At 36.0% G+C, this 8893-nt stretch overlaps 1 long non-coding RNA gene across 1 annotated transcript; it reads right to left on the bottom strand.

The window, feature by feature from the left end:
* Nucleotides 1–3171: 3171 nt before the first annotated feature.
* LOC108676344 lies at nt 3172–7489 on the bottom strand. The gene is made up of 2 exons (XR_001931171.2): nt 6823–7489; nt 3172–4262 (listed from the first exon to the last, which is right to left on the bottom strand). It is a non-coding gene; the product is annotated as an uncharacterized LOC108676344 (long non-coding RNA).
* Nucleotides 7490–8893: the final 1404 nt, after the last annotated feature.

Genomic DNA, 8893 nt, shown 5'->3' with positions numbered 1-8893 from the left:
CCACGCGCCTTGAAACTGAAAAATTAAATAAGGCAGAGTTTTTTCTCAAAATTTTCAACTTTCGGGAACTCTGACCTCATACAATATAAATTACATGCATTTCAATGTAATACATGTAAGAATCCCTCAAGAATTTAATGAGGGATATTGGTAAAGTAATTTCAAAAAAGCTTAAACCAATAAATTGGATGAGTTAAATATATGTTTTTTTTTTTGCTGAAAAGATGATTTTTTATATGCTTTTTCGCCTTACGAAAGATATTTTTAGTGCTAAAAGCCATATTTGATGTGAAAAAATTCAAGGAAACGTGTCTTTTTAGAGTTATCATGAAAGTCAAACATAGAATTTTCGAAAATAGCGCGAAATTAATATAAAAAAATCAGTTGGTAGTGAACTCATAGAGTAACATCAAAATTTGTGACACGAAAATTTGAGGCGATAGAAGCGAGCAAATATGATGGAGCTGTTGCGATTATTTTACTTATACACATGCATATCTTCTTGAGATCACCTTGATGGAAGAGTATTCAGGCTTGATATGCATTAAAATTGATCGTAACATCTTTGCCTTGATAGTGGCAACTGTGCAAAATGTCAGTGGAAGTTTGACCTTTATTAATAAACCGAAATAGAAATTTTACAGAGATTTCTCATGGACTGTAAGTTTAGTTGAGTATACCCTAAACAAAAATTCTTCTTAGATTACTAACAAAAAACTTTGAAGACAGACTATAACGGTAGAAAGAATGAATAACTCCAACTTTTCGAAATTTTACATATTAATAAATACAATTGTTTCCAATTAAATTCCATGGATTATATGATGTGAATAATGACTTATGAGATCAATTTAAATCTTGCAAAAGATGTAGATTCATCGATTGATTTAATGATTGACTGATATTTAATGACTGATTTTAATTATTGACTGCTATACATTATTAGTACATAGAGAAAAATTTACCCCATTGAGCGTTTATCATTCACCACCAAATAATAATTCATCTGTTAATTTTTCTTATTTCGTTTAAAGGCACTTTGGGATTTGAATAAAATCCGTTCATAATTGACCGAATCGACACTTCAGCGAACTCGCCTGCGAGCTCGAATACAAACCTAACTTCATTTTCAACTCTGGCACTCATAAATCCGTCAATTATGAACGGATTTCATTCAAATTTGAAATATAATAGATAATATCAGTAATTTGCATGGGGAATTTTTTTCAGATTTTTACATCAATAACTTTTTGTTAATACGGAAAACCTAACTTCATTTTCAACTCTGGCACTCATAAATCCGTCAATTATGAACGGATTTTATTCAAATTTGAAATATAAGTAGATAATATCAGTAATTTGCGGGGGGGATTTTTTCAGATTTTTACATCAATAACTTTTTTGTTAATACGGAAAACCTAACTTAATTTTCAACTCTGGCACTCATAAATCCTTCAATAATGATCGGATTTTATTCAAATTTGAAATATAAGTAGATAATATCAGTAATTTGCGGGGGAAATTTTTTCAGATTTTTACATCAATAACTTTTTTGTTAATACGGAAAACCTAACTTCATTTTCAACTCTGGCACTCATAAATCCGTCAATTATGAACGGATTTTATTCAAATTAGAAATATAAGTAGATAATATCAGTAATTTGCGGGCGGACTTTTTTCACATTTTTACATCAATAACTTTTTTGTTAATACGGAAAACGATAGGTTGCAGCACCACGCAGTCATAAATCCTTCAATGCCGAACTGATTGCCTTGAAATTTGGAATGTAAGTGCTTGTTATAACTTCGCTAGCTAACGAATCGTCAAAATGGAAGGAAAATCCAATATATACAATTAAGTCGATAATACGTGAACAATAACCCAATAATTTATAAGAGACGCATGGTGTTGACACATTCGGTACGTTATAATTGTAACTAATGTGTTTCTGTCACTTTCTGCTAGTTCCGACAACAAATTTTTCCTTATCAATTATGAAATTAAGATATATTAACGCATCTTCTCACTGGTGTAACTTTGGTACCGTTCAAATATAAGAACAGTTAAGCAAAAAAAGAATCTCCATGACGTTGGCTGAGTCTGATTTGGAAGCATAAATAATTTGGCTGCTCGCTAAATTATTTTTAGGCTTTTGGTTCCTATTCTCACGAGTCCTTAAACTGTCATCAGGACAAATTTTGAACTAAATGATGATCTCGATGCGTATTGAATATTATATGAAGTAAAATTCGACTACTACGGAGTACTGTATTCATTTTTTTGCGAAAACTTTTCAATTAAGTTGCCTATAATATAAATGTTAGTGGTGTGAGGCTTGCGGTGTGACATTATTATCACGGTTCGGCGTCCGACTTTTGATTCGTCAATCTAAAATCAGGCTCTATTATGGGCCAAAATTTCATCTTCGTAGCAGGGCTGGAAGTACGAAAGTGGGTCTAAAAGTGTCGATTTCGCGTAGGTACCAATACGGCGAGGACAAGGACGTAAAGTCAAAATCAAAATCTGAATGCGGATCTGAATCTAAGTGTTTCTTCGAAATTCTTTCGAGGTCCCTGCGCCATTAACAAGCCTCTTAATATAGTTGTTTGCAGTGGACTTCAACCATTCATCCAGTGAGAAGAGGCAGGGGTGGAGGTGTGCATCAAATACCGAGATCAAAAGCGTCTTCAAGAGATTCTCATTAGGCGTTTGCCTGCACTTGTTTGCAGTTCCGTGGGTGGTTGCGGTTGAGTAATGACTAACTTTTAATATAGAGATATGAATAAAATAGAGAGAATCATTATCTACAACGTGTAAATCAGGTCGAGAGTTTCATGAAGCACTATAAAAATGTCTCTTTTTAGTAACAATAATCATCAGCGGTCTACCAAATGTTCCACTTCGTCCACTGCTTTTATTGGAAAACAAGTAAAGATAGCCTCAGAGCACAACATGGATACTTAGTGAATATCAATGATCGCTTGCTTAATATTGGTTTATTATGAGCATGGGAAATGCAGGCATTAACTTCGAATATTGTTACAAATATAATGGGCAAAAACGGATGAATTTCTTTGTGATAGAAATTACAATGCACTATCGTTAAAAATGTTAATTATAGTACAAGGACGAATAAATTCTTTCACATGCAGAGGATAAGAAAGATCTGATCAATAAATCGTTTATTGAGTGAAGCAAGTATTTACACAGCATTAAAGTTCAAGGGTGCACTGTTGATGATACAAGAATGATACTGTTGACAATATAAGGCAGAACAATGTACATTAATTTAAGTGGCATGCTTCTCTAATTTAGCAAATGCCTCGGCTATCGACAAGATAGAAAAAGCATGAGTAATAAATGTGGCTAAGCAGAAGTCACAAGCATTGATCTAACGTTTTAAAATTAATGAAGCTCAATCTTAATCCTTTGGAAGTCTAATTTAAACAATGCTTTAAAATGCAAAACATCTATATTAATATGTTCAGTGAACTTAAATAATAAATTGATATTGTAATAAAGTTTATATTTATCAAAATAAATGAACAAATAATTAAATATATAATTTCCATAGCAATGGACTTCACTTCCTACTTTCGAATAAATTTTGGAAATATCAGAAGTTAGTAGGTGTTCAAGCCGGGTGTGCGCAGAGTTCAGTTAAAAGTCAATAAATTAGTCTCGTTGGGAGTGTGGGGTGGTAGGAATGGCATAGTTTCTTCAGACATATGAAGGATTGAATAGATGGACGAGTCTATTCCAAGTAGTCATGCGTTTTCTATGGATTGACTGAAGATGCTCCTCCAGCTGTGTGCAGATAATGTATATGCATTGGCTGCACCAAAGTAGGATGGATGCCATGTTTAAAGAGCGTTTGTGGATTTTATTGTGACCACGAAGGGGCTGATTGTCACATGTGGCCTTCAGGAGGGCCGACTAACAAACTTTTGTAAAAATTCCTCCGAAGAAAAATTTTTTTGCTTGACCAAACCTAAATCTTGTGGTGATACCAACGAACTAAGAAGTCCATAACTGAATACTCCAAGGCACACTACAAAGCGAGCCATTTTGTCATTTTTCATGCAGCTGCGCTTGATGGTCGAGCGCATGCAAACAGGCTCACGGAGCCAACAAAGAGGAGGGGCGGCCACGTCACACACTGCCCAACACGAGGTACTGGAATATTAGCGCCAACACAAACCAATGCATTGCCTGTACGTTCCATGGTCCTCTACGTAGCAAGCTCCTGTCAGCATGTTTCCTGCAAATAAAAAGAAATCATTACAAATACATACTGAGGAAATCCTTACTGAAATCTCTTAAAATAAAATTTGAGGGCTCAGTAGGTACCTAATAAAGAGTAAATAAATGTAATTACTTTTAAATCGTGACAGACTTGTAACTTGTAAGAATTAATTGTTACAAGAAAAGGATTTCAATACTATTTATCTGTTCGTTCGAGACTCAAAAAACTTATACAAATAATTGCAGCCCGCAAATATAAGAAAATAAGTCAGCTAAGAAGCAGGTCACTCTCATGGAAATTATAAAATCTTAAAAATACCCTCCACTGATAACACACATCCATTGAGCAAAGAAAAATTTAATGGAGCTTCGAAATATCAGACAGCAAGTTTTTCTTTTCATGCTGATGTTTCCCAACGATACGCCAATAAATTCTGTAATCATAAGACTGATTAATAAGTTGAATTGTCGCAATAACAATTAGTGTTAAATCATTGGAACCTCACAAGCGTAACATTTTTATAAAAGGCAACTTTACAAGATTTTAAATGATCCCACATCTTAAACATTTCACAAACGAGACAAACTTGCTAAGATTTCAGTGATGAAAAACTTAACTAAAATAATTTCATGATGTTTAACCAAATATTATGATGTGAAAAAGTTTCGTCAATGCTTAGACAAGATTGATTTGTCCTACTTTTTATTATGTATACTTGTAATGTAAAAAATGCAGCTCTATAGCTGGAAATATGAAAATTAATTTCTCAGTTCAATGTTACTACCCATGGCTATAAAAATGAATTTGGCTAATGGAACAATATTTAGTTGTGATGCAGGCTAAAGTGATCCGTTAAATTGTGAAAAAGCTATATATAGTCAGATGGGGTAAGACAGGACCGAAATCACTAACAAGCCGGTAGCATCTATACCATGAATAACTAAAAAACCCTTAACCTATCACAAGGTGCATTTATGCAATGGGCTTCTAAGCTACAACTCAGACGTTTTGCATCTAACATAGTTTTCTGTACAGTTTAAAAAAAGTGAGCTGGTCCCATCTTACCCCATTGGGGTAAGATGGGACCAGGCTGGGGTAAGACAGGACCAACTGGTAATTCTTATGTTACAAGGTTTCTAATAAAAGCACAATTCTGATATTCAATATTATCCATCTAGAAACACATTATTTGATTAAACAACCACTTGTTACTGTTTTGTGTTGTGGGAAGTCAACTTTAATATCAGTCACATTGGAGGTTTTGTCACGAGAAAACTTTGTTGACATTAAATGTAGCCATATAATCCATTTAGTCTTTTGAGCAAAAAATATGTATGATATTATATAGCTGGCATAGTTAATTATCATTTTATACTTTACTTTTGCTAGCAATAATAATAAGTCCAAGAAACTTGCAAGAAACTCCAGTATTTTAGCAATAATGCCTTATTCGAGATTGAAATTTTCAAAGAAATTTGGTGAGAGTGAGCAAAAGATAAAAATTGTCTACCAAAATACTCCAGTTACTGCATAATAATATATTCATTTAAAAGCTATTTTTGATATACTGTAGGGTAATAGAGGACCATTTGTGGGGTAAGACGGGACCATATGTGGTGTAAGATAGGACCATTTGTGGGGTAAAACAGGATCATTTAGTGGTCCCATTTTACCCCATGTCCGGTCCTTTTTTACCCCATTTCAGAATACATGTCAGGCAGTGATGGTAGCAGGTAGGAATGCCAAGTATGTCTCAAAAGTTGCTTATTACTTGAGGTTACCTGCCTACATCCACAAACCTGGCCAAAAAAATTTTTGTCATTAGACAAAGCCTATTTCCTAAACAGGGTTAACTATTTTATGACCCTTCTTCACATAGGTTTTCTTTAAAAATTAGCCAGAAATTCAATATTTGCAGAAGAGGGTTGAAACAAACACTAAAATGACAGGCAATAATTGCTCTAACATATTCTTTTGTCAAATTAAATTTAGTGCAATTAGAATGCACACCATGGGCTGGTCCTTTCTTACCCCATGAAGGCTGCGATCCTGTCTTACCCCATTTGACTATAGTAAACCTGATTGCATTACAATCATCATACATCACTTGACTGTCTTGACTTGACATAATTAGTATATAATACTTTTTGGTACTTGCCTAATACTGCTTAATATTAGTTATTGAAGCAATATAATTGTAATTTTTGCAATTATTAATAGAGAAGTATCCTAATTCTTATGTTCATATCATTGCATGTAAATTTTAAAAAGATTAAATAGACATGAATAGTTAAGATTAAATACTTGGATATGCCAAAAGAATTACAGTTATGTTAATTTTGTTGATCACAAAAGAAGGAAATTTTTTCCATAGCAAAATCGTAAAATTCTTGACAGGAAATCACAGGTACATTCATGAAAGGAGATATTGGGATTGGGGGTCTTGCTTTCAAAATTTTATGAGAAACAGTGCTTATCTGAACATGTTTTCACTAATGAGTGGAATCAACAGTGGTCAGAATGCTTACCGGTATGTCAGTACAAGATTTGAAATCACAGTAAAAAGTAAACTTACAGAGATAAACCGGAAGGCAGGCTGAATTATGAATGGTTCTTCAAGTCCAAGATAAGCCACAAGTCGGTTGGTGGTAGACATGGCCAACGACACTTGGCCTTGAAGGTGGATAGGCTTGAGAATGATTCCCTTACACTAAGGAAGCCTTGCGAGTTGAAAAAGCACATGTCCAGGAAGCACAAAAACGCTGTAGGAACTGAGAGCAGCGAGTAGGCAACAGCCAGCGTTTGGTTATTTTTGGACGGAATATATTTTTTTTTCTTTGTACTCTCAGACTAGAGTATTTTTCCTGATGCTGCTTTCTTCCTTTGTTTCTCATATAGTTACTATGTTTGTTAACTTTATCAACCAAGAGCGCACTTTGGTGCTATAGGTACGATTGCCTGACTATTGGCATTGCAAGCTGCTTATCTAATAATAGATACCGCAGTGTCTAATATCGGTTAATATTGTACTAACGTATTGCTCAATAAATGCAAAGTGCTGCTTCTCAGAGTATTGGGGACCAATACAAATTATTTATTTTCGTTCACAAGGAAATATAATTTCTTGTATTTAGTGATGAGTACGCCATTACTGGTGCTGGTGACTGGTGAGCGTGCGGCCGAGACCAGCGGTCTCGATAACTGCCTAAATTACGCCCTCACGGCTTGCTTTGCAGACCCATCCGCGCTTAATAAACATTGTAATTACATTCTAAATACAACTTGTATGCAAAATTTCAATTTCATCACTGGTACGGAAATTAATGTCGGAACTAGCAGAAAGTTACCTTACCTTAGTTAAGATGAGGCGAGTCACCGTCTTGAGTATTGGCACCCCCAATCCGCATTCTTCAGGGTGCATTAGATGTTGCTGAGCATGTTGGTGGCTTGGAGGTACTTGATGATCAGTTCAGCAGGGAATGCAGGTGTCGTAAGCGAAGACAGGAAGAAAGGGACAAAGAGGCAAGCACATGCAGATTTCAGCTGGTCTGGTCACGTTCAGGATTGGAATTTTTCTATTTGTTTCTGAAATCTCGCGGCTTCAACATGACGAATTTTCAATACATTTGGAATCTCGCGGCTCGATTGTGCAATTTTGTTAACATTTGGATAGGGTTAATTCATCGGACGGAAATCTCGCGGTTTCAGAAATGGCGGGAAACCTCTAGTTGCGGCCCTAAAGGCAGATGTTTTCCATGCTTGGTCACGTTGAGGAGTCAGTACTGGCACTACTGGGCAACTGATGAAGAGGTGTTCAAGGGTGAGACGGCTCTGACATGTTGAGCACTGGGGTGGGGGAATCTTGAGAAGTGGTGGCCATGAGTTAATGTTAATAGGCACACTCCTAGCCAAAGCCGTGTGATTGTGACTTGACGAGGCCAAGGGAGAGATTGCTGAGCTAGTGGGCCTAGTGTTGGCTTGAAGGAAGTCAGTTCTCGTGGTTGTTTGGTCCATGCTCTCTGCCATATGCTGCGAAATGAGTGTGTGATGAGTCTTCTCAAGTCAGCAGACTGAGCAGAGCTGTAGGGCACCTGGGTCAGCTGGGTGATTTGGGCAAGCTCCAGTGAGGCACGGCCGCACGGGCAAGTCTGTCAGCAGCTTCGTTGCCTTTTATTCCTACATTTCCAGGGACCCATTCCAAGGTAAATTTGTTTAGTATTGTAGCCATAAGCACATTTTGTATCCCAGGTACCAAGTGATGTCTGGAAGGGTGGGCTGATTGAAGCTTTTGAAGGCAGCCTTAGGCAGGTGATGCTAGCAAGGTAGTCAGTAAATATTACAAATTTGCCTGTTTTTTCTGTAGCAAATTTTATTGCAAAATATATTGCATACAGTTCTGCTGAGAACACTGAAGTGGAAGTTTTAGTCGGGCTTTGATTTTGAATAAGGAGCTATAGATTCCACATCCTGATTTTCAGTCACTTACAGAGCCGTCTGTGTAGACTTGGTGCCGTGCGTTGGTGGGGGCAGAAAGTGACAGAAACACATTAGTTACAATTATAACGTACCGAATGTGACAACACCATGCGTCTCTTATAAATTATTGGGTTATTGTTCACGTATTATCGACTTAATTGTATATATTG

The sequence above is a fragment of the Hyalella azteca genome, unplaced genomic scaffold, assembly GCF_000764305.2.
Source record: "Hyalella azteca isolate HAZT.00-mixed unplaced genomic scaffold, Hazt_2.0.2 contig1871, whole genome shotgun sequence".
Lineage (NCBI taxonomy): Eukaryota > Metazoa > Arthropoda > Malacostraca > Amphipoda > Hyalellidae > Hyalella > Hyalella azteca.
The sequence above is the reverse complement of the archived record's forward strand: the minus strand, read 5'-3'. Positions and strand labels throughout refer to the sequence as shown.